Here is a 22,830-nt window from a genome sequence, read left to right on the forward strand (position 1 = left end):
CTCACCTCCACCCCCCTGCTCCTTTCCTCTGCCCTCAGCCACCACAGGAGAGGGAATTGTGCTGCCCAGCCTGGGGGCTGCTCCTCAAGCTGCAGGCTGCAGCCCAGCCTCAGCGCCCAGCACCTCAGCTGCTTGCCTGCAGACGTCAGGAAGGAATTCATTTGTTCTTGTCCTCCTCCAGGCTCACTCCCCAGACACATCTGGCTTGCCAGCTCCTTTTTAGCCTTTCCTCACCTTCCTCTGGACCAGCAGAGATTAGCTGTGGCTGCAGACACCACCCTGGAGCCATCAGCCAGGGGATGTGACGAGGTGGAGAGCAGGGCAGGGACACCTTTGCCTTCACCCTTGGGGCTCAGCCTGTAACCAGGGCAGGATCTGCTGGGCTGTGGCTCCTGGACAGGGAAGGTCAAGGAACTTCTGGCAAAGAATCAGAGAAGTGTTTGGGCTGGAAAAGGCCTCCAGGCTCACCCAGTCCAACACCCACCCAGCACCACCATGGCCACCAAACCCTGGCCCCAAGTGCCACAGACCTCTATGGACCCCTCCTGGCATGGGGACTCCACCACCCCCCTGGGCAGCCTCTGCCAGGCCCTGACCACTCTGGCACCAAAGGCATTTCTCCTCCTCTCCAACCTCAGCCTCCCCTGGCACAATTTCAGGCCAGTTCCTCTCCTACCATTTGCACCCTGGGAGCAGAGCCCAAGCCCCAGCTGGCTGCAGCCTCCTCTCAGGGAGCTGCAGGGAGCAAGGAGGTCTCCCTCAGCCTCCTCCAGGCTGAGCACCCCCAGGGCCCTCAGTCCTGGTGGCTGGGAGCCCAGGCAGGGTTTGTGCTGCAGAGCCTCCCAGAGCAGCCCAAGGAAGGGTTTCAGTTCAACCTCTTCCCTGCCCTGTCCCCTCTGCAACTCCCTGATGCCTAAGCCCAACAGGGGAGGAGCAAAGAGCCTGGCAATGCCACAGCTGCTCTCTGCTGCCCTTATCAAGGTGCAGGATCGATACCCTGAGCCCTTCGGGGCAGGGCAGCCCAAGGAGGAGCAGTTAGAGCAGAAATGCAGCAGAGAGGGAGGGAAAGGGGGGACAGAAACTGCTCCTGCTGAAAGCACTTCCCTGACAGCAGCAACTTGACCAACTCCAGCACCCTGGGCAGGGCAGGGCAGGGGCACTGAGGCTCCCCCAGCAAGCCTGCAGAAGCCCCCAGGCTGTGTGCTGCTGGCACTGGAGGGAAGGATCCAGCCAGGGGGCCCTGGGCAGGCTGCAGAGCTGAGCCCAAACCACCCCCATGGAGCTCAGCAGGGCCAAGGGCAAGGTCCTGCAGCTGGCTCAGGGCAGTGCCAAGCACAGAGCCAGGCTGGGGCAGGAGGGGCTGAGAGCAGCCTGGGGGAGAAGGCCTTGGGAGGGTCAGGTGGGGACAAAGTCCCCAGGAGCCAGCAGTGGTCCCTGGCAGCCCAGAGCCAGCTGAGTGCTGAGCTGCAGCCAGAGCAGGGAGAGAGCAGCACAGGGAGGGGATTCTGCCCCTCTGCTCTGCCCCCACCTGCAGCACTGCCTCCAGCTCTGGGGCCCCCAGCACAGGAAGGACCTGGAGCTGCTGGAGAGGCTCCAGAGGAGGCCATGAGGATGAGCAGAGGCTGCAGAGCCTCCCCTGTGGGGCCAGGCTGGGAGAGCTGGGGCTGTGCAGCCTGCAGAAGAGAAGGCTCCAGGGAGTACTGCAGCTGCCCCAGCTCCCATGTGGAACAACTCCCTGCCAGCTGCAGGCTGCCTGGAAGGACAGGAAGGGCTCCAGTCCCAACCCTTCCTCCTTCCACCTTGACCTGCAGGCAAAGCCACAACCTCTAACTCCAAAAACCTGCTCTTGGTTTTTTGGCCAGCTTTGGAGAAACCTTAACTCAGGAGGCCAGGCTGGATGGGGCCAGGCTGGATGGGGCCAGGCTGGATGGGGCCCTGAGCAGCCTGTGCTGGTGGGAGGTGTCCCTGCCCAGGGCAGGGGGTTGGAACTGGATGAGCTCTGAGGTCCCTTCCAGCCCAGCCCCTTCCATGGATCTATGACTCACAGAACCAACAAGCTTGGAAAGGAGCTCTCAGAACATCAGGTCCAACCTTCCTCACCTCTGTGGCTTGAGCACCTTTTTACCTGCAGGGAGAGAGCTCTGTGAGCAGCTGCTTCTGGAGGGAATCAAAGAAGCCATCCAAGAAAGCCTCTGCTGCCCTGGGAAATGCTTCTGAGCCTGATCAAAGCAGGAGAGAGCAAAGCTAACAGTGGCAGCCACAGCTGGCTGCAGCTCCTAAATAAGCATTGCATTAGTGCAGAGGCGAGGGGGAGAGTAAAGGAGGAAGGAGAAGCTCTGCCAGCTGTGTGTGCAAGCCTGCAGCTCCATGCTGCAGCCCTGCCTGCAGCCTGCAGCTCCACTGGGCAGCTCTGCCTGCAGCCTGCAGCTCCATTGGGCAGCTCTGCCTGCAGCCTGCAGCTCCATTGGGCAGCTCTGCCTGCAGCCTGCAGCTCCACTGGGCAGCTCTGCCTGCAGCCTGCAGCTCCGTGCTGCAGCTCTGCCTGCAGCCTGCTGCTCTGTGCGGCAGCTCTGCCTGCAGGTGCTGCTCCGTGCGGCAGCTCTGCCTGCAGCCTGCAGCCTGCAGCTCCGTGCGGCAGCTCTGCCTGCAGCCTGCAGCTCCATTGGGCAGCTCCGCCTGCAGCCTGCAGCTCCATTGGGCAGCTCTGCCTGCAGCCTGCAGCTCCATTGGGCAGCTCTGCCTGCAGCCTGCAGCTCCATTGGGCAGCTCTGCCTGCAGGTGCTGCTCCGTGCTGCAGCTCCACCTGCAGCCGGCAGCCTGCAGCTCCATTGGGCCGCTCTGCCTGCAGCCTGCAGCTGCGTGCTGCAGCTCCACCTGCAGCCGGCAGCTCCGTTGGGCAGCTCCGCCTGCAGCCTGCTGCTCCATGCTGCAGCTCCACCTGCAGCCGGCAGCTCCATTGGGCAGCTCCGCCTGCAGCCTGCAGCACTGTGCTGCAGCTCCGCCTGCAGCCTGCTGCTCCGTGCTGCAGCTCTGCCTGCAGCCTGCAGCTCCGTGCTGCAGCTCTGCCTGCAGCTCTGCCTCTCTCCAGGCAAAGGCACTGCTGAGTGTCCTGGGCCCCCCTCAGGCTCTTGGCTGCCTGGGGAGCAGGCTGCCACTGCCCAGCACCGTGGGACACCTGTGGCAGGGCAGGGGATGAGGGAGGTGCTGCAGTGTCCCTCCCTGGAGGTGCTCTGTGCCCCCCTGGCTCTTGGGGACAGAGAGTCACAGAGCCAGAGAATTGGTTTGGTTGGAAAAGACCTCAAAGGTCATTGAGTCCAACCTGCAGCCCAGCACCCCCTGGCCCCCAACCCATGGCCCCTCAGCCTTTCCCCCCAGGGAGATGCTGCTGGCTGCCACCACATTCACCTCCCTCTGGTGCCCTGTGCAGCCTCACCTTGAACAGCTCCAGGGCTGGGGCCTCACCTGGCACCTCCCTGGGCAGCCTGCTGCAGTGTTCCAGCAGCCTCCTGGGGCAGAGCTTGTTCCTCACATCCAGTCTCAATCTGCTCTGCTCTCATCTCAAACCACTGCCCCTGGTGCTGTCCCTGCAGCCCTTTGGGAGCAGTCCCTCTGCAGCCTGCTTGGAGCCCTTCAGGTACTGGAAGCTGCTCTGAGGTCTCCCTGGAGCCTTCTGCAGGCTGCACAGCCCCAGCTCTCCCAGCCTGGCCCCACAGGGGAGGTTCTGCAGCCTCTGCTCATCCTCATGGCCTCCTCTGGAGCCTCTCCAGCAGCTCCAGGTCCTTCCTGTGCTGGAGACCCCAGAGCTGGAGGCAGTGCTGCAGGTGGGGGCAGAGCAGAGGGGCAGAATCCACCCAGCCAGGGCAGCACCGACTCCTGCTGCTGGCCAAAGGACCAAAGGACCTCAGGGCTCTGCTGCCCCCAACCCCAGGGAGCCTCTCCCCCCCTCTCTGCCCTGCTGAGACCTCACCTGGAATGCAGCACCCAGCTCTGGGCTCCCCAGCTCGGGGGGGGGGGCAGGGATCTGCTGGGGAGAGCCCAAGGGAAGGCTCCAAGGGTGCTGACCCTGAAGGGCTTTCCCAACCTGAGAGTGGGACCAGCCCTGGCTGCTCTGCACCCTGCCTGCCAGGAGAGGTGGAGCAGCAGGGGGGGATGGCTGGGAGGGAAGCTGCAGCCATGGAGCAGCAGGGGGGGATGGCTGGGAGGGAAGCTGCAGCCATGGAGCAGCAGGGGGGGATGGCTGGGAGGGAAGCTGCAGCCATGGAGCAGCAGGGGGGATGGCTGGGAGGGAAGCTGCAGCCATGGAGCAGCAAGGGGGATGGCTGGGAGGGAAGCTGCAGCCATGGAGCAGCAGGGGGGGATGGCTGGGAGGGAAGCTGCAGCCATGGAGCAGCAGGGGGGGATGGCTGGGAGGGAAGCTGCAGCCATGGAGCAGCAGGGGGGATGGCTGGGAGGGAAGCTGCAGCCATGGAGCAGCAAGGGGGATGGCTGGGAGGGAAGCTGCAGCCATGGAGCAGCAGAGGGGGATGGCTGGGAGGGAAGCTGCAGCCATGGAGCAGCAGGGGGGGATGGCTGGGAGGGAAGCTGCAGCCATGCAGCAGCAGGGGGGGATGGCTGGGAGGGAAGCTGCAGCCATGGAGCAGCAGAGGGGGATGGCTGGGAGGGAAGCTGCAGCCATGCAGCAGCAGGGGGGGATGGCTGGGAGGGAAGCTGCAGCCATGGAGCAGCAGAGGGGGATGGCTGGGAGGGAAGCTGCAGCCATGGAGCAGCAGAGGGGGATGGCTGGGAGGGAAGCTGCAGCCATGGAGCAGCAGAGGGGGATGGCTGGGAGGGAAGCTGCAGCCATGGAGCAGCAAGGGGGATGGCTGGGAGGGAAGCTGCAGCCATGGAGCAGCAGGGGGGGATGGCTGGGAGGGAAGCTGCAGCCATGGAGCAGCAGGGGGGGATGGCTGGGAGGGAAGCTGCAGCCATGGAGCAGCAGGGGGGGATGGCTGGGAGGGAAGCTGCAGCCATGGAGCAGCAGAGGGGGATGGCTGGGAGGGAAGCTGCAGCCATGCAGCAGCAGGGGGGGATGGCTGGGAGGGAAGCTGCAGCCATGGAGCAGCAGGGGGGGATGGCTGGGAGGGAAGCTGCAGCCATGGAGCAGCAGGGGGGGATGGCTGGGAGGGAAGCTGCAGCCATGGAGCAGCAGGGGGGATGGCTGGGAGGGAAGCTGCAGCCATGCAGCAGCAGGGGGGATGGCTGGGAGGGAAGCTGCAGCCATGCAGCAGCTGGGGGGATGGCTGGGAGGGAAGCTGCAGCCATGGAGCAGCAGGGGGGGATGGCTGGGAGGGAAGCTGCAGCCATGGAGCAGCAGGGGGGATGGCTGGGAGGGAAGCTGCAGCCATGCAGCAGCAGGGGGGATGGCTGGGAGGGAAGCTGCAGCCATGGAGCAGCAGGGGGGATGGCTGGGAGGGAAGCTGCAGCCATGGAGCAGCAGAGGGGGATGGCTGGGAGGGAAGCTGCAGCCCTGCTCCACAGCACAGGCACTGCTGATCAATTTGCCCATCAGCTGTGGTGCCAGCCCTGGCTGCAGCCCCCTGGGAGCCTTCCCCTGAGCTGTGCAAACTGAGCTCACCTTGCTGCAGCCCTCCACAGCCCCACAAGGTCCTGAGAGGTGAAGAGCCGACCCCGACCCCCCTCCCCCTGCTGAATGCCTCAGTGGCACCGTGGCAGGCCCTGGCCTGCAGCTGGCACCTCAGAAACCTGCAAAGGAAGATGCTGGGGGGGCTGGAGCAGCTCTCCCAGGGAGAGGCTGAGAGCCCTGGGGGTGCTCAGCCTGGAGAAGAGCAGCCTGGGGGGGCTCTGGTCAGTGCTGATCAACAGCTGAAGGTCTGGGCTCCTGTCAGAGGTGCCCAGTGCCAGGACAAGGGGCACAGGCTGCAACCCAGCTGAAGGTCTGGGCTCCTGTCAGAGGTGCCCAGTGCCAGGACAAGGGGCACAGGCTGCAACCCAGCTGAAGGTCTGGGCTCCTGTCAGAGGTGCCCAGTGCCAGGACAAGGGGCAGTGGGCACAGGCTGCAACCCAGCTGAAGGTCTGGGCTCCTGTCAGAGGTGCCCAGTGCCAGGAAAAGGGCCAGTGGGCACAGGCTGCAGGGCACAGGATCCACTTACACTTGGGGAAGGTCTCTCCTGTGAGGTGCTGGAGCCCTGGAGCAGAGGCTGGGGACCCACCTGGATATGCTCCTGAGCAGCCTGCCCCAGGGGGAGGGCTTGGAGCAGGGGATCCCTGGAGGTCCCTTCCAGCACCTCCCCCCCTGTGACTCGTGGCTGCCCCCTCGAGGGTGGGCAGCAGGCTCTGCAGAGCACTGAAGCTCTCAGAGTGCTGCAGCTTGCAGCTGGGGGAGCCTGGCCAGGGCTTTGCTGCAGCTTCCCACAGCCACAAGTGGAAGTCTCAGGCCCAGCCCCTGCTCCTCTGTTTGCTTGCTGAAGGCACTCTCTGGCTTCCAGCAACTTTTTGTCTGCTCTGGATCTGACAGGGCAGCCCCCCCCCAGCCCCCCCAGCCCCCCAGCATACAGGGAGAAGAGTTTCTGTGTCTGAGCATTGACACCAAGGAGCTGCACCCCCAGCCCCCTGCTCTCCCTGCTGCTCCCCTCAGCAGATGGGGGCAAAAATCACTTTGTAAGCAGAATGTATTACCTGCTGCCCCAAGGCTTTCCCCTGCATCACTCTGCTCTCTCCAACTTGGTTTCCACAGCAACATGATGTAAGCCTCCAGCCTGCCTGGGAGCTGCTGCCATTAACCCTTCCATTCCTCCAGGCCTTGCTTGGGGTTGGGGGTTTGGGGGAGGGGAATACCTTGGCCAGGAGGCAGTCACCAGGAGGCCTCAGAGTTGGTTAGGTGACAGAAACAGATCACAGGATGGCTCAGGTTGGAAGGGACCTCCAAGGCCATCTGCTCTAACCCAACCTCTCCACCAGCACAGGCTGCTCAGGGCCTCATCCAGCCTGGTCCTGAACACCTCCAGGCAGGAGGCAGCCACAGCCTCCCTGGGCAGCCTGTGCCAGGCTCTCCCCACCCTCACTGCCAACAATCTCTTCCTCCTCTCCACTCTCAGTCTCTCCTCTCCCAGCTCAAAGCCATTGTTCCTCAGCCTGGCACTCCCAGCCCTTGTCCAGAGTCCCTCCCCAGCTCTCCTGGAGCCCTTCAGGTGCTGGAAGCTGCTCTGAGCTCTCCCTGGAGCCTTCTCTTCTGCAGGCTGCACAGCCCCAGCTCTCCCAGCCTGGCCCCACAGGGGAGGCTCTGCAGCCTCTGCTCATCCTCATGGCCTCCTCTGGAGCCTCTCCAGCAGCTCCAGGTTGCCCCAGGTGAATCCCTTCCCTCCTGCTGGAGAAATTCTTCTTGGATGGGAAGCTGAGGAACTCTGCAATTAGAGCAGTCTTGAAACTCCCTCCTCTAATGAGGTACCAAGAGACAGCTTCAAGCAGCAGTGCTCAAAGCCTTGCAGCTGTCCCAGGCAAAGGAATCAGCTCTGTGCCCAGCAGCCAGCACCAGCTGGGTGGAGGCAGCACAGGAGGAAGAAGATTCACAGAGTCACAGGAGGTGGAGGCACAGCTCAGTAGCTCTGGCAGCCTCCAGGTGCCAGCCTGAGCCCACCAGTGTCTCCTCTGTCCCAGGCACTGCTTCTCAACCCACAACCACCTCCTGTGAGCAACCCCTCAGAGCCCTTCCCTGCCAAAAGGAGCTCTGAGGGCTCTGCTGTGCCGGGGCAGGGAGGGGGGAGAGCAGCTGGGACAGGAGGAGGCTGCCCTGCAAGGCAGTGGAGCACAGCAGGCTCCTGCCTGCAGCCAGGAGAGTGCCCTGGCAGGGCTCTGCTGCTGGGGGCAGCTCTGAGCTGCCTGCAGCCTCCTCAGCAGGGCACTTTGGGAGGGCAAAAGCTGCAGCAGAGGTTCCCAGGAGCACTGCAGGTGGTGCAAGGTTCCTTCAGCCTCTCTGTCCCCACGGTGGGGGTGAAGGAGGTCTTGTCCTCACTGCCAGCCTCTGGAGGGCTCTGACTCTCTGGAGCAGCCCAGACCCTCGCTCTGGGGTGGCCTAGGGGTTGAAAGGGCAACGAGCTGAGCTCCTTTCACTGCAGCCAGGAGGAGAGCAGCGATTTGCAGCAGCCAGGAGCAGCCTCCAGAGGAGCCCAGCCCCAGCTTCAGCCAACACCTTCCTTAGAGCCTGGGCTGAGGCTTCCCAGCCTCACCCACAGCCTCCTGGCTGATGGAACCACAGAACTGGTAGGGCTGGAAGAGCCTTCTGAGCTCACCCAGTCCAACACCAACCCAGCCCCACCATGGCCACCACCCCCTGGCCCCGGCTGCCATGGCCACAGGGCTCTGGAACCCCTCCAGGCATGGGGACTCCACCACCCCCTGGGCAGCCTGGGCCAGGCCCTGACCACTCTGGCACCAGAGACATTTCTCCTCCTCTCCAACCTCAACAGAATCCTTGCTGTACCCTGCAGGCTCCTGTGGTCACCTTGGCCTGAGTGCCCAGGGGGCAAGCCCGGGGCTCCCAGCACTGCCTCATTAGCCTAATCACCTCGTTAAGCACTTCACCTTCACCCCAGCACCGGCTCCAGCGAGGACAGAGCAGGAGAGCTGAGGCAGCCTCCCCCCACCGCAGAGCTCATCCCCTGGGGCAGGCTGGGGCCCAGCCCTGCTGGAGCTGCTGCTGCAGGCAGAGGCTGCCCCTGCACGGCAGAAAGCAGGGCTGGCAGTGGCTGCAAGCCAGGAGCAGAGCATGCTGCAGGGCTCTGAGGTGTGCAGGGCAGGACCAGGCTTTGCCTGGAGCTTCCCTACCAGAGCTCTTCCTTCCCTGCTGCCAGCAAGGTGTCCAATTAGAGGAGGGAAGCTCAGGCTGCTGCTGTCCTGCAGGGCCCCTCGGGATCTGCCTCTCAAGAGCCAGGCAGAAGGTCAACAGCTCCTCCAGCCTGCAAGACACAGACACACAAAGCCTCAACAGGGAGGGAGTGGCTGGGCCAGGGGTGGAGATGCTCCAGGCTGATGGCACCAAGCTAAGGTGGTGAGCTGGGTGAGGCTGAAGGGTGGGATGGGATGGGGTGGGATGGGATGGGATGGGATGGGGTGGGGTGGGAGCTGTCCACAGGGACCAGGGCAGGCTGCAGAGGTGGCTGAGGAGGACCTCAGGAGGTTCAGTGAGGCCAGGGGCAAGGTCCTGCCCCTGGAACAGGCCAATTCTGCAGAGAAGGACCTGGGGGTGCTGGCGGGGGAGAAGCTGGGCAGCAGCCAGCAGTGGGCACTGGCAGTCAGAGGGCTGTCGGCAGGGGGCTAGCTGGAACCCCTCACATGCCCCTTGGAGGCAGCAAAGGGCAGGCTGGGACCTCCCTCTCTTCCCCTCCCCAGGCAGATGCCCTCCTGCCCACGCTGCTGCTCGCTCAGCTGCTGCCCCCCAGCCGAGTGCCAGCTGCAGCTGCTGGAGCATCGCCTTCTGGGCTGATCAATAAGTATCTGCTGAGGCTCCCACAGCACAGAGCCAGCTCTCCATCTGCCCTGCCCCTGTCACTGCCCCCCTCCACCTTTCCTGCAGGACTGGGTGCCCAGGGGCCCCAGCAGCAAGCTGCCAGGTGGCACCAGGGGCGAGTTGGCCTCCGCAGGGCTGGAGCTGTGCTCTCCAGGCAGCCAAGCTGCTGCTGCTGGCAGCACTGAAGTGGCTGCAGGGCATGCTCAGAGATCCTGCATGAGCCACAGCCCTTCAGAGGGCCTGCAGGCAGGGAAGCCCTTCCAGAGCATCCACTCCAACCCCCTGCCAGGCTGGGGCTCAGCCGTGGCCTCAGCACCACAGCCCTGCCTCTGGGAACCCCCTCCAGGGCTGGGGGCTCCACCACCCCCCTGGGCAGCCTGTGCCAGGCCCTGACCACTCTGGCACCAAAGGCATTTCTCCTCCTCTCCAGCCTAACCCTGGCACCATTCCAGGCCACTGCCTCTCCTTCCATCCCCTGAGACTGGGGAGCAGAGCCCAAAACCCCCCTGGCTCCAGCCCCCTCCCAGGGAGCTGCAGAGAGCAGTGAGGTCTCCCCCAGCCTCCTCTGCTCCAGACTACTCCCAACTGAAACTGATAGGAGGAGAGAGAATGGCCTCAGGATGCCCCAGGGCAGGTTTAGGTTGGACATCAGAGGAGACTTCTTCCCTGGAGGGGGTCTCCAAGCCTGGCCCAGGCTGCCCAGGGGGGTGGCTGAGTGCCCACCCCTGGAGGTGCTCCCAGAGGCAGAGCTGTGGTGCTGAGGCCATGGTTCAGCCCCAGCCCTGGCAGAGGTAGGGAGTGGTTGGAGTGGATGCTCTGGAAGGGCTTTTGCAGCCCAAACAGTTCTCTGGTGCTGAGTGAGTGGTCAGTGCTGGACCAGAGGGATGCTGAGACACAGACTGAGGATTCCATCCTGCTCCCTATCCCTCCCAGGCTTTCCCAAGGGCTGGCTGCAGGCTCCATGCCAAGGACCCCAACCCCTGCCTGTGCTTCTCCAGCAGCCCCTCAAGACCTGCCCTGCCTGTGTGCCCCCCGAGGGTCCCTGAGGTCCTGAGCCTCACCCTGCTGCCCAGGGCAGCACAGCCACAGGCATCACCCCCCAGAAACCATTCAAAAGGAGAGGCAGCAGAGGCAAGAGAGGGAAAAGGGAAGGCAGAAGGAGAAGGGACAAAAGGGCCAAGGCAGCTGCACACTTCAGCTCCAGCCCTGCCTGAACTCTGCTCCCCTGCAAGCTCATTTCTTTTGAGGCCAGCCCCAATTAGTGTGTGGCTGGCTGGCAGGCCAGGCAGCAGGGAGCTGTCTCTAAGGAGAGCTGGAGAGGGAGGGAGGGAGGGAGGATTTCACTCCCTGCATGGCTGGCAAGAGCCTGATGTGCTCAGATCCCTTCGGTGGCTGCCTGGGGTCACACTTAGTGCTGCCACAGGCCTGGGGCTAAGGAAGGTGGTGAGCATCTGGGTGGGAAGATGCAGCAACCCTGCAGGGCTCTGCTCTGCCTCTTCCCTCACTGGCTTCTGTCACAGAACCGTCCCAGAGGGGCTCAGCTTGGAGCAGAGCTCAGAGCTCATCTGCTGCAACCTCCCTGCCATGAGCCAGGGCTCCTCTCAACTACACCTGGATGCCCAGGGCCTCATCCAGCCTGGCCCTGAACACCCCCAGGCAGGAGGCAGCCACAGCCTCCCAGAGGCTCAGCTCCCTCCTGCTGCAGAACTTCTTCCTCAGCTCCACTCTGACCCTGCTCTGCCTCAGCTCCAAACCATTGCCCCTTGGCCTGGCTCAGACCCCCTCAGGAAAAGCCTCTTCCCTGGACCTGCTGCAGCCCCTCAGACTGACCCAGGACTGACCCCAGTGCTCAAGGTACAACCTCACCAACGCTGAGCACCCAGGGATGGTCCTTTTCCTCCTGCTGCTGGGCTCAGCACTGCTGCTCCAGGCCAGGATGCTGCTGGGCAGGTGCCAGAGAGCTGAGGAAGCAGAGCAACAGAGAGCAAAGAGATGTCAGCAAAGGGAGAGGCAGGGGAGTGAAGAGGTGAGGGGGCAGGAGCAGATGGGGCAGGCAGAGCTAAAGCTGAATCCATTAGAGGAAGCTCCTGGCAGCTGCTGCCTGCCTTCACCCTGGGCTGTTGTGGAGCTTTGCAGCCAAGTCCAAGAACAAACACCCAGGGCAGCAGAGAGGTTGTGAGCATTTAGAAGAGGCAGGGGGAGCAAGGCCTGGGCAGGGGCCCAGCAGCAGCCCCCAGGGCTGAGCAGGGTGCTGCAGCTCCTGGGCACAGGCTGCTGCTGTGCTCCACGCTGCTCAGCCCAGCCAGGGAGCTCTGCTGCTGGCAGTGCAGAGCAAGGGCTCTCTGCTCTCCCCAGTCCAGACAGCAGCACTAGGAGGATGCAGCCTGGGTCACAAACTCCCAGAATCAGGCAGGCCAGGCTGCTGGTGGCCTCCTTGGCCACCTGGGCACCCCCTGGCTCACCTTCAGCCACTTGCCAATCAACACCCCCCCCCCAGGTGCCTCTGTCCCAGGCCTGGAGCACTGCTGGGGTTTGCTGTGGCCAAGGGGTAGGAGCCAGCAGTTGGCCTTCTAGAAGCTGTGCTGGCACCAGGAGAAGTGGAGCTGAAGCCTGCAGGGAAAGGGAATGCCTGCAGGTGAGGCAGCTGCTGGTGCCCTGTGCTGAGCCTGGGGAGAAGGCTCCAGTGGCCTCTGCAGATGCCCACAGCTCCCACTCCAGTGTGTCCCACCTGAGCTGAGCAACAACACTGCCTCCCCCCAGCCTGGCTGCCTGCTCCCCCCCCCCGCCTGGCTGCCTGCTCCCCCCCCCGCCTGGCTGCCTGCTCCCCCCCCGCCTGGCTGCCTGCTCCCCCCCCAGCCTGGCTGCCTGCTCCCCCCCCGCCTGGCTGCCTGCTCCCCCCCCAGCCTAGCAGCCTCCTCCCCCCCAGCCTAGCAGCCTCCTCCCCCCCAGCCTAGCAGCCTCCTCCCCCCCAGCCTGGCTGCCTGCTCCCCCCCCAGCCTGGCTGCCTGCTCCCCCCCAGCCTGGCTGCCTGCTCCCCCCCCAGCCTGGCTGCCTGCTCCCCCCCAGCCTAGCAGCCTCCTCCCCCCCCGCCTGGCAGCCTGCTCCCCCCCAGCCTGGCTGCCTGCTCCCCCCCCAGCCTGGCTGCCTGCTCCCCCCCCAGCCTGGCTGCCTGCTCCCCCCCAGCCTGGCTGCCTGCTCCCCCCCAGGAAGACAGATGATGGCCAAGCAGGGATCAATAGCCAGGTTGTGACTAAGGGAAGATGCACAGCAGAGCAAATGCATCCTGAAAAGGGCAACTTCTAGGCAGGACTAATAATGGGAAGCAGAAGGTTTGCAGAGGCAGAGGCTGCTCAGGGTGCCCAGGAAGGGAAGGAGCTGGGAGCAGAGCCAGCTGCAGAGGTCTGGGGCAGTCAGGGACCCAGATGAGAATCAGAGGGTCACAAAGTGCTTTGGGTTGGAAGGGACCTGAAAGCTCCTCCAGTTCCAACCCTCTGCCAGGGGCAGGGCCAGCTCCCTCCAGCCCAGGCTGCAGCAGTGCTGCCAGAGCTCTCCAGCTGCAGTGGGAGGTGGCAGGAAGGACAGACCTGGGGGCCAGGGCAGGAGGTGGCAATGTCCCCAGGACAGAGGCTTGTGCTAGGAGCAAGCAACAAGAAGGGACTGGGGAAAAGCCCAACACAAATCCACTCATCTGGAAGTGCACAGCCCCTGAGGGGCTGGGGGGCTGAGCAGCCCCCAGGCAGGGACAGGCTGAGGGAGCTGGGGTTGGATGGCCTGGGGCAGGGCAGCCTTGGGGGGGCTCACTGGGGCTGGTCAAGAGCTAAAGGCTGAGGGCCAGGAGGATGGAGCCAGACTCTTCTCAGTGGTGTGCAGGACAAGGGGCAGTGGGCACAAAGTGGAGCCCAGGAGGAGGCAGGAGAAGCTTCCTCACAGTGAGGGTGGCAGGGCCCTGGAGCAGGCTGCCCAGGGCCGTGGTGGAGTCTCCCTTGAAGACTTTCCAGCCCCACCTGGATGTGTCCTGTGTGATCCTGCTGGAGCAGGGGGCTTGGATTTAATGACCACCAGAGGTCCCTCCCAACCCTTCCCCCTCTGTGACTCTGTGCCAGGATCCCTCTCCAGCTCTCATCACTTCTCTCCAGCCACCATCCCCTCGCAGCCCTGTGCCCAGCCAGGCTGCCTGAGCCCCAGCCCCCCTCCCTGCAGCCCTGGGTCTCTCTCAGGACTTGCCTGCCATCCAACACGACCAATCCACCCCAGCTGTACTCTCCCCTTCGTTTGCAGCAGCAGCAGGGGGCACAGAGCTTGCACCCAGCCCGGGGTGCTTGGAGTGGTGCTGCCTGGGAGGAAATGATTAAAAGCATCAGGTTAATTCTGCAATTCACACCCGGGCTGCCGGTGTGAAAGAGGCTGCAATAAGCTCTCATGAAATGTTACATTGCCTAAAGAGTCCCCACTGAAACTCACCTTTAATTGATTTCTGATCTGTGAAAAAACCACTGCAGAGAGAGGGGGAGGGAGGGAGGGAGGGAGGGAGAGGAGGTATTACTCAGCCTCCTGTTTTATCACTCCTGCAAGCATCTTCCTTCCTTTGTTCCCTTTGTCCCCGGAGAATTAACACGCCGCCGAGGAAAGCAGCCTGCACGACAGCTCAGAACCAATAACTACCACTCCGGGGGGAATCCCGAGCGGCACAGCCTCCCCCCGAGCAGCCTGCAAACACAGGGAAGGAGTCTCCGAGGACAGCTCAAACAATTAGGACACCGAGGGCTCGGAGCCGGCGCGTCCCGGCCGAGCCCCCGGGGCTGAGACCTCCTCTGAACGCACCCCAAGGGCCCGGATCGGCCACCTGAGCTTGTTCCACCTCGCTCCCAGGACAGCTCGGGGGAGCTGCTGCCAGGAGTGAATGGCAAACAGCGACAGCCAGGAGCGGGGACTGCGAAATGCCGGCAGCAAATCGGTGGCAGGGTTAAGGTCCAGCTCAGGGCAGCTGCAAGGGGAGGCAGCAGCCCAGGATCACCCCCCCGGCCCCTGCACCGGCAGTAAATTGTCACCAAGCAAACGACCAGGCAGTAAAATCCATCCAGGAGAGAGGCAGAGGGGAATGGATCTATAACCATCACAGAGACAAAAGGGAAACCTGCAAGAGCTGAGCCACTCCACAGCATCTGAACAGCCTCCACAGCAGGCAGAGCAGCTGCTGCAGGTGACCAGCGCCGGCCTCAGGGACACAGAGAGAAGCAAAGCACTGAAACAAACCAGCCCCGAGCAAACCACACAGGAACCACAACCAGCAAAACCCTCCACAACCACCCACCACAAAACCCACAGCCAGCCCCACACAGCCCTGGAACCCCTCCAGCCGTGGGGGCTCCCCCACCTCCCTGGGCAGCCTCTGCCAGGCCCTGGCCACTCTGGCACCAAAGGCATTTCTCCTCCTCTCCCACCTCAGCCTCCCCTGGCACAGTTCCAGGCCATTGCCTCTCCTTCCATCCCCTGAGACTGGGGAGCAGAGCCCAAGCCCCAGCTGGCTGCAGCCTCCTCTCAGGGAGCTGCAGAGAGCAGTGAGGTCTCCCTCAGCCTGGGGCAGAAGGATCTGCAGTGTTCTGGGCAAGGCTATGAAGCTCAGTAGCAAGGATTCACCTGGGGCAACCTGGACTGCTGGAGAGGCTCCAGGGGAGGCCATGAGGATGAGCAGAGGCTGCAGAGCCTCCCCTGTGGGGCCAGGCTGGGAGAGCTGGGGCTGTGCAGCCTGGAGAAGAGAAGGCTCCAGGGAGAGCTCAGAGCAGCTTCCAGCAGCTGAAGGGCTCCAGGAGAGCTGGGGAGGGACTCTGGACAAGGGCTGGGAGTGCCAGGATGAGGAACAATGGCTTTGAGCTGGGAGAGGAGAGACTGAGACTGGAGAGGAGGAAGAGATGCCTGAGAGTGAACAAGGCACAACCCAGTGCAGTTTTCACCTGGTTCATTTGAATCCCATGGTGGAAGCTCTCAGTTTGTTTTTCCCCTGCCTGGGAGCCCTGCTCCATGCTAATCCCCCTCCCTCTGCCTCCCTCCCCTCCCTCCTCCCTCGCCCTGACTTTCCCTGCTGCCACATCCCCAGCTCCATCATCCCAGGCCTTTGATTTGTGTGGCTGTGCTCCGCTCTGCCAGGCAGCTTTGGCTGCTTCAAACGCTGCCTTGCTTTCAGTCAGGCTGGAGTGTAAAAGCCTGGAGTAAGAATGAACTCCCCTCTGATGAGGGCTTTCAGGCTTCCCATTTGAGGAGCAGCGTGAGGCTGCGGGGAGGGGGGGCCGGGGAGGGAGGATCAATCCAGCTTTTGTCTTACAGACTGCCACGGCAGATAGCTTCCCCGTGGGGAGGGTTACAGTGCCACATTATGCTGATAGAAAGGGTAATGAGTGGGAACTTGGAGAACTCCAGCCTTAGGAAGTGCCTGACGAGGGAGAACAGCAGGTGTGGAGGAAGAAGAAAGCCTCCGTGGCTGCCTGGCCTGACTCTGCCTCCTTTCATGTTTGCAGACTGCAGTCGGTGTCAGGAGCGAGTCGGCTCCCGCAGGCACATGAAAGCGGAGCTGGGGATGCGGCGGCAAAGGGAAGCCCCAGCGAGCAGCCCCAGCCCCCGGCCCGGGGTGGGGGTGGCCTGGCAGGGTCTCTGCCGGGCAGCAGAGCAGCCTCCAGCACGCTGTGGGAGCGCTGAGGGTCGGGGGGTGGAAGGGAGCAGGCTGCGGAGCCAGCAGCACGGAGGGGGCTGTGAGCCTCGGGCTCCTCTCTGCTGCTGCCCAGGCTCAGCTCCTCAAGCTGGCACGCAGCATGCAGAGTAATTAACCAGGCTGGAAAAGCCCTCAGGGATCATCCACCCCGATCTCCCAGCCAGCACCAGCTAACCAGCTAACCCATGGCACCAAGGGCCTCATCCAGGCTGCTCCAGGGATGAGGACTCCACCTGCTCCACTCCTGCTCCCTGGGCAGCACATCCCAGTGGCCAGTTCCTCTTGCTGGGAAGAACTTTCTCCTCACCTCCAGCCTGAACCTCCCTTGGCACAGCTTGAGACTGTGTCCTCTTGTTCTGGTGCTGGGTGCCTGGGAGAACAGACCAACCCCCACCTGGCTACAGCCTCCCTTCAGGGAGTTGGAGAGAGCAGTAAGGTCTCCCCTGAGCCTCCTCTTCCCCAGGCTAAGCAACCCCAGCTCCCTCAGCCTCTCCTCACAGGGCTGTGCTCCAGACCCCTCCCCAGCCCTGCTGCCCTTCCCTGGGCAGGTTCAAGCAACTGCAGCAGGGCTGACTCCTGCCTGAGAGCTGCAAACAGCCAGGAGGGGAGGGCTAAACGTGAGCTAAAGCAGCAGCAGCAGCAGATCCATCCCCAGGCTCCAGCCCCAGCCCGAGAGCAGAGCAGCCCAGCTGACATCCAGAGATCCTGGGGAGGTGCAGGGATTATTAGGACTTGTGAATGAGCTAATAAAACATCTTCCTGGGGCCCCAGAGGCAATGCCTGGACAAACACCACCTTACAGCTCCATTAAGACAACAAACAGCTGCTCTGGAAAGCCAGCAGCAGAACTGCCACCACGGCCAAGGAAGGGGGAAGCCAGGGAAGCCTCAGCCCTGGGAGCTGCAGGAAACAAGCTCAGGCTGGGCACACAAACCCCCGCTCCTGAAGCACCCCCAGACCACCCAGCCCTGAGGCCAGAGGATGAGCAGGGAGAAGGTGATGAAGCCAGGCTTTGGAAAGGGAGGAGAAGAAGGGAGGGGGCAGAGGCTGGCAGAGGCTCTGACCCCTGTCACAGGCAGCAGCTCTGGCAGGCAACCATCTCCTGCCCCCACGGGCAAGGTGCTCCTGCCCCAGCATCACAGCACCTGCAGGAGCTGCTCCTGCTGCCCTCTCAGGCTGGCAGGACACGGGCAGGCTGTGCCAGCTCAGTGTGAGGGGCACTCACCTGGCCCCCAGGACCTCCTCACCTGTGCAGAGGAGCAAGACTCAACCACGTGGAGGTTCTGCCAGGGGTCCTGAGCCCAGCACTTGCAGGGAGCAGCAGCAGGCACCAGTGAAGGTCTCCATGCAGGGAGCTGCAGGTGGAAGAAACCAAAGAAGTGCCCCTGCAAATCTTACACTCAAGAAGCACAGCCTGGGGGGGAGGGGGGGGCAAGTCCAAAGCCCTTCACCAGCTCTGACTGAAATGACTTTGGCCTCATCCCTCCCCCATGCCAAGGAGGCTCCCCCTGGCCCAGCTCAGGGTCCCAGGCACTGCTGGGCACTCCTGGTGTGCAGCCCTGGGACAATCCAGAGGATCAGCCTAGAAGCTGAAGGCACTAACGAGGCTCTGGTCCCCTGGGGGCTCCTGGAGTGGCTCAGGTCAGAAGGGACCTCAGAGATCAACCTCCCTGCCGTGGCTGCCCAGGGAGGTGGTGGAGCCCCCACCCCTGGAGGTGGTCAAGAACCTGTGGCCATGGCAGCTGGGGCCATGGCACCTGGGGCCATGGTGGTGCTGGGCTGAAGGTTGGACTGGGTGAGCTCAGAAGCCCTTTTCCAGCTGAGACAGTTCTGAGGTGCCAAGGCCACAGGAGCAAGTCTGAAGAGCTTCCCTGGGCTAGCTCAGGCACTTCCAAGGCTGAGGAGTATCTAACTGTGCCCCATCCCACTCCCTTGCTCCTTGCCAGCCCTGCCCTCATCACCCACACCACCTCCTGGCATTTCTTCTGCCTGGTTTGGCTTTCCCCAGGGCAGAGCCTTTCCTCCTGCCCGTGGTGCACCGCTGGGGTCCTGACACCTCCCGTGCCAGAGCAGGAGGCTCTCAGCCTCCTCACCACCCCCAGCCACCTCTCTGCTCTTTGTGGAGACCCCCTGCAGCCCTCACCAGCCCCAGGGCTCTTGGTCAGCAGGTCAGAGGGGGCTGTCCTGAGGGGGGAAGGAAGGCAGGGGAAGAGGATGCAGCTCCACAAGGGGGTCAGGAGGCTTCTGAGCCCTCTGCACCCCTGCCCAACACACACAGACCTGCAGCCCAGTGCAGGGCACTTGGGAAAGAGCCTAATGAAGTGGAAAGAGTGTGGCAGGGAAAGAATGGTCCTCTCTCCTCCTGCCATCCCATCATGCTCCATCCAGTTGCCATGGAGACCTAAAAAAAGGAGAGGTTTTGTTGTCTGGAAGGGACTTCTCCCTCCCCAGCAACCTTGACCCTTCCCAGGCTGTGCCTGTGTGTGCAGCCCCCTGTGCCCCCCCAGAGATAAGGAATTCCATCCCCCCCTTACCCGGCCAGGGCTCAGAGCCTGCTCTGCCGCGGGGGGGCTCCGGGGGGGCTCAGCTCCCCTCGGCCCGGGGCCGTGGAGAGGATCAGAGCAAGGAGGTGCAGGGGGGAGCAGTTAATGAAGGCTGCTGCTGCATTGTTTGCTGAGTAACGAGTTCTGGGGGCTCGGGAAGGGCAATTAGAGGTGCGAGAGAGGAAGGGCGGGAGAGGAGCCGGGGGTCAGCCATTACCATACAAACCAGACCCCCTCCCCCCGCCCCCGGCCCTCCAGAGCTCCACAAAGCCTCCAGCACGGCCACAGGCTCCTGACTGCCAGCAAGGCAGAGAGGGGCTGCTGCCAGCTGGGGCAGAGGGGTGACCAGCAGCTGGCAGCCTCTAGAGAGGGATGGCAGAGCCAGCAGACAGGTTGGCAGCGCTCGGCTGCGGGTGCCAGGCAGGGCAGGGCACAGAGGCAGCTGAGCACCCAGGCTGCTGCTGTGCACACAGGCTGCTGGCCAGGCCCCTTCCCTTCCCCACTAGGGCAGCACTGCAACAGGCTGCCCAGGGAGGTGCCAGGTGGGGCCCCAGCCCTGGAGATGCTCAAGGTGAGGCTGGACAGGGCTCTGGGCAGCCTGCTCCGGCAGAGGATGTCCCTGCTGGGGGCAGGGGGTGGGCTGGGGGAGCTCTGGAGCTCCCTTCTGGGAGTCTGAGAAAGTGCTTACTGCAGTTTGTGCCTCCAGCTTGGGTCCCCTCCTGGCTCAGAGGCCACTACAGGTCCCAGAGTCCCTGAGTGCCAGCCTGCAAGGGACCCCAAGGCTCACCTGGTCCAACCTTCCCCAGCCCCCTGGCAAGCAGAGTCTCCAGATGCCGGTGCAGAGCCGCTCCAGGGCAGGAGCTGCTGTGTCCCACGGAGCCCTGCACAGCTCCTGCACAAGGGAGGGAAGAGGATGGAAACCCAAAGCCTGCTGCAGGCACAGATGACTGCCCCTGCCACAGGCACAGACTGCCCCTGCCACAGGCACTGCCAAGGAGGACCAAAGCAGGCAGGGGGCTCCAGCTGAGACGCTGCCAGGAGCACAGCCCCCCCCAGCAGCAAGCCCTGGCTCGGGGGGGGCAGGGCACAGCCTCCTTTCCTGCAGGTGAGGAGAACTCCTGCCAGAGAGGCCAGCCAGGGTCTGACACAGGCCTGCAGCTGCCCTGCTCAAGCTGTGGGTTACTGAGAATCCAGCACCCAGGCTGCCTTTGAGCCTCTCTCAGCTGCCAACAGCAGAGGCAGCCCGGGGCAGGGAAGCTAAGTCCCTAAAGGACTGAGGAGATCTTGCCCCAGGCTCATGGCCACTGCCCCTCTGCCTCTGCACTCCCTGGGCAGGGCAGTGCCCAAGCCAGGTCAGGAAGCCATCTGAATGCCCTCCCCCAGGAGCCCCCCTGGCAGCTGCCTGCCCTCCTCCCTCCCAGCCCGGGGAAGCTTCCTCACACCCCCACTGCCGTGGAGCAGCCCTGCTCCACTCGCTGCTGCCAGCCTGCCACAGCACCCCTGCAGCTGAGCAGGGCAGGGGGAAGCTCACCCGAGGCGAGTGGCAAAGGTTCCTGCGAGGGGGCTGCCGAGAGGATCCCCTCTGCACCGGCTGCAGGAGCCTGTGAGAGCCTTCCTCTGCCCGCAGCCCTTCTCCGGAGCTTGGGACCTGCCCACCCCGGCCTGCCAAGCCCTCCTCCGGCTCAGATCCGTCCCCTCCCGCCCCGCAGGCTGCGTTGCCTTAGCTCCTCGGGGCTCAGATGTCTGCTCCCCTCCCCTCCCTCCGCCGCAGGGGGCTGGGCTGTGACCCCCCCCGGGGCTCTGCCCGGCTCCTCGGCTGAGCTCCTGAGGGGCAGATCTCGTTTCCAGAGCTGATACTCGGGCTGCCAGCCCACACTGCGATAAGGAGTGCCTGGGAGGCTCTCTCACCCCGATAAGGATCCTGTCACCATAGATACAAAGGAGATAAACTTCCCAAAATAATATCCTTCCCCCTGCCACTCTGCTCAGGGTGGGGAGAGGCTGCAGCTCCCCTCCCTCCCCCTCCCCCCACTCTGGGTATGGCTTCTGCCTCCCCACCGGCACCAGCAGCCTCCTGGTGTGTCACAGGAGGAGAGCTCACACCTCCCACCCGGGTCAGAGCCGCTCACAGCTCCAGGCTGCAGCGTGGAAAGCAGCAGAGGTGCCCAGCAGGTTGTGTGGCAGAGTGGAGGGCACCCCCAGCCCCCTCTGAGCAGTGCTGCCCACGGTGAGCAGGGCAAGCACCACTCAGCCACCCTCCCAGGCCTGCTGCACCATCTCCCCCTGCCCAGCAGCTCAGCCAGCAGCAGCCTGGTGCCACAGCAGGGCTGGCATCCAGAGCCTGTCCTGATCCAGCTCCAGGAGGCATTTGTGTGCTGGAAGCTCCCTGAAGGAGCTCTGCCCCTGCAAGCCACAGGAGCTGTGTGCAGAAGAGCCTCCAGCTGGCTCTGGAGTGCATGGAGCCATGGAATGGTTGGGCTGGAAGGGAGCTTCAAGAGCATCCAGCTCCAGCCCCGGGCAGGGGCAGCTCCCACCAGCACAGGCTGCTCAGGGCCTCATCCTTGACACCTCCAGGCAGGAGGCAGCCACAGCCTCCCTGGGCAGCCTGTGCCAGGCTCTCCCCACCCTCACTGCCACAATCTCTTCCTCCTCTCCACTCTCAATCTCTCCTCTCCCAGCTCAAAGCCATTGTTCCTCAGCCTGGCACTCCCAGCCCTTGTCCAGAGTCCCTCCCCAGCTCTCCTGGAGCCCTTCAGGTGCTGGAAGCTGCTCTGAGGTCTCCCTGGAGCCTTCTCTTCAGCAGCCAGAACATCCCCAGCCCTCCCAGCCTGTCTGGACATTTCCTCTAAGGACTCAAGGAGAGGCAGCAGCTGGCAGCCTGCAACTGGCACCAGCCAGACCCAGAGCAGCTGGCATCCAGTGGTGCCCGGCAGCTGGTGAGGTCTCCTCAGCAGAGGAAGCAGAAGGATTTCCTCTGCTCAGGGTAAGTATTGACCCTGGCTTTGCCTCGCTGATGCTCCCCCCCTGGGTCAATAACTCCTCGTGTTCACCTCACCAGCAGTCATTATTGCATTAACCTTTACCAGGCAGCTGGCAGTTGGCTGTCCCTGGGAAGGAGCCACTGCACAAATTGGATCACTCAGGAAGGTTTCTTGCTGGAAGGATTTTTTTGGGGGGTTGGGGGGAGGCTTTTTCCCCACTAGCAGCATCCTGGCTCCACTTGAAGCATGCAGAACACACTGCATGCACCACGGGGAGCTGCCTGGCTCCTACCACCAGCTGAGACTGCAGACCTGCAGAGCATGGCAGGGGGTGGAAGGAGCCTCTGAAGATCACTGACTCCAATCCCCCCTGCCACACCATCACAGAATACATCCAGCTGGAGGAGACCTCCAAGCTCCTGCAGCCCAACCCTCACCCCAGCAGGGTCACCTCCAAGCCACGGGTGCCAGGACGAGGAACAATGCCTTGGAGCTGGGAGAGGAGACTGAGAATGGAGAGGAGGAAGAAACTCCTGAGAGGGAGGCTGGGGAGAGCCTGGCACAGGCTGCCCAGGGAGGCTGTGGCTGCCTCCTGCCTGGAGGTGCTCAGCACCAGGCTGGATGAGGCCTGGGCAATGAAGCATACTTGGGAGGTGTCCTGCCCATGGCAGGGGGCTTGGAGCAGAAGGTCTCTGAGGTCCCTCCCAACCTGAGCCAGGCTCTGGGCCTGTGGTGATCCCCAGAGTGCAGAGGGCAGCATCAGACACCATGAGAAACAGCAGCTGGGGGCAAGCTGCCACTTACCTCCTGCCAGCCCTGGGGTGCTCCTTGGGAAGGTGCTGCCAGACCTGCCCAGGGACAGGCAGGATGGGCACACAGGGAATGGCATCACCTTGCCAGCTTCCAGCCTTGGAAATGCTCCCATCCTGCCCTCTGGACTCAGGCTGAACAGCCCAGAGGGTGCAGGACCCCCGTGCCCGAGGGCAGGCTTCGTGCCCAGCCGCACTGCAGGGCAGGAGGCTGCCAGGGGAAGGCAGTGGCAGAGCAGCACAGCGGTGATGGACTCAGAGCCACTCCGAAGGCTTTGCCCTGCTTCTAATC

Source organism: Dryobates pubescens, chromosome 13 (assembly GCF_014839835.1).
Source record: "Dryobates pubescens isolate bDryPub1 chromosome 13, bDryPub1.pri, whole genome shotgun sequence".
NCBI lineage: Eukaryota > Metazoa > Chordata > Aves > Piciformes > Picidae > Dryobates > Dryobates pubescens.